This window comes from Aristolochia californica, unplaced genomic scaffold (assembly GCF_029961685.1).
Source record: "Aristolochia californica isolate CCGP_79_NKW_82.1479 unplaced genomic scaffold, dmAriCali1.0.hap1 SCAF_16, whole genome shotgun sequence".
Taxonomy (NCBI): Eukaryota; Viridiplantae; Streptophyta; class Magnoliopsida; order Piperales; family Aristolochiaceae; genus Aristolochia; species Aristolochia californica.
The window spans coordinates 1,149,822-1,152,515 of NW_027181837.1; positions in this window are offsets into that span (position 1 = coordinate 1,149,822).

The window sequence follows — 2,694 nt, forward strand, 5'->3', positions numbered from 1 at the left end:
TTGCTCTTCTTCAGTGGCCCACTCCAGTCGTTCCTCTTCTTCAGTGGCCTTCATGGCTGATTACCCCGCTGCTTCTCCTGTTCCTGCCCTACTTACCCCTGAAGAACCTGTGTCTATTGAAATGAGTTTTAACCAATCGTTTGAATCCCCTGTCAACGATCCCACGGCGGTTATCTCAATCTGCCATCGAATCTTCTGTATGCGTCCTATGCCGGAGGGAGCCCATATTGAACAAGTTAATCTCCTCATACCGGCCATGAGCTTTCGTCTGCCGCTTTCCTTATTGTTGGATCGGAGTCGCTGGCAGAATGCGGCCTCCGGAATACTGGACAACTTCTCCTTGAGCTCCGAGGCGTACGCCCAACTCCTTGCACATCTCTATATTGTTGGAGGTGATTTGGCGGAGATCACGTGGAGGAATGGGCGTACGAGGTTGGACGTGGCTATTGACGTGAGTGAGATGTTGGAAATCCACATTCAGCCACTGTTTCCCGCGGAGCCTGAGTCAATGCCGCCGGCTTCTGTCGGCCTGAACATGAAGGTGAAGGAGGTCAGCGAGATAGCTGCCGGAGAGACTTGCGCAGTTTGTATGGAAGAGTTCGCAGGATCGAGGAAGGAGGTGACGGAGACTCCATGCTCGCATGTGTTCCACAGCGAGTGCCTCCTTCCATGGTTGAGGAGAGCGACGACATGTCCCCTCTGCAGATCCTCCCTGATTAGTTGATTAAAGGAATCAAAAGTGTATATTGTTGATTGTTCAGAAACTTTTGTTGATTAAAGCAAATAAAATGCTAGTTTCTGTTCCATTGTGATGGTATTTTTTCTTTGGTTTCTTCGGGATCTTGCGTTTGTTACAAGCATGTTTTAATTTAGGTACTAATATGCTGAATTGCTGAACATGTATCATTTAAATTGAATTTAATTTTAACCTAGATTTTCAAATCTACAAATTATGATCTTCCATAATTTCTTCTTGTTATTTAAAAGTATAAACATAGATTTGAAACATCATTTGTAGTATATTTTAAATTATTATTAATTATTATTATACCACCACTGGTTTTTTTTAGAGCTAGAGGTGGGTGCACTAACCCTATCTCTTTCTTACTCAAGTTAAGAGAAGCCCTTTATTACTATAACAATAATATTTATTTATTTTAAATAATAAATGTTAATAAAATAAATATATTTATTATATAAGATATGAATTACTATGTTTATCTTACATATTATAGTATATCATATTGTATAGTTTTATATTTGAAAACTATCTATTAGAAATAATTACTTTATTTTTATTTTAAGCAAATTTTTTTATGTATTTTAAATAATAAATTTTCATAAAATAAATATAATTATTATATAAGATATGAATTACTATGTTTATCTTACATATTATAGTATATCATATTGTATAGTTTTATATTTGAAAACTATCTATTAGAAATAATTATTTTACTTTTTATTTTAAAAAAAATTATTCAATATTTTAAATAATAAATGTTAATAAAATAAATATAATTATTATATAAGATATGAATTACTATGTTTATCTTACATATTATAGTATATCATTTTGTATAGTTTTATATTTGAAAACTTTCTATTAGTAATAATTATTTTACTTTTTATTTTAAAAAATATTATTCTTTATTTTAGAAAAATCTACGAGTATATACTATTTTATAATCAAAATAGAAAATAATATCATATTCGTTTATACATGTCAACAAGCATAAATAACCCTAAAGAAAGTTTATTCTATTTTTTGTGAATATTATATATTTTCTTAGAATCGTGCTTACTCTCTTTATATTGATAGATATTTTTAAAAAAAAGTAAAAACATTTTCTATTCCTTCTCTATTTTTTTAATCGATGGCCTTAATTTTGATTTAATAAATATTTAATATAATAAATAAAAATATTTAATATAATAAATAAAATAAATATTTTATTTTATTAATAACATAAAAAAAATTACATAGTATAAATTAATAATATATTGCCAAAAAGTAAAAATTTATGGGTTTAATTAATTATAAAAATAGGATAATTAAACAAAATACTTGATCAAAGGTTTATTTTAATAATGTTTTAATTATCACTCTTAAATCGCTAATTTAATATATAATAAAAATAATTAATATAATAAATAAATATAATATAATATTTTATTAATAACACAAGATAGATTTTTACATAGTAGAAATTAATGATGCGAGGGACGCCGAGAGCGAGCAGGCAGAGGGAGCGTCGACACGAGGGAAAGTGGATGAACAAGAAATTTGGTAGAAATCCTAATTCACCCACTTTACTCAGGAGTGAGTTCAAGTGAACGAACGGGTTCATCCAGTTCAACTCGCCTCCGATGTGCGCACTAACGCGTTCGGGTCAAGTGACAGTGTAATCGCTTACACTTTTATTTGACTCGCGCACGCATTAATACCCTCCTAGAAATGTTTTTTGTTTTCACTAAAATAATGTTTTCATACCTAGATTCTTAGACTCTTCCATATGAATTATGTTTCGTAACAAAAACACCGACGAACATCAAAATTTCATTTTCACTGGTAAAAACAAGCATGAACTTGTAGAACAGGACAAGATCGATACATTGTATATACCAAGTTATGCACTTCATATAAATATATAACAAATAAATATTAAGAAACAATATATGAAGATGGCATTA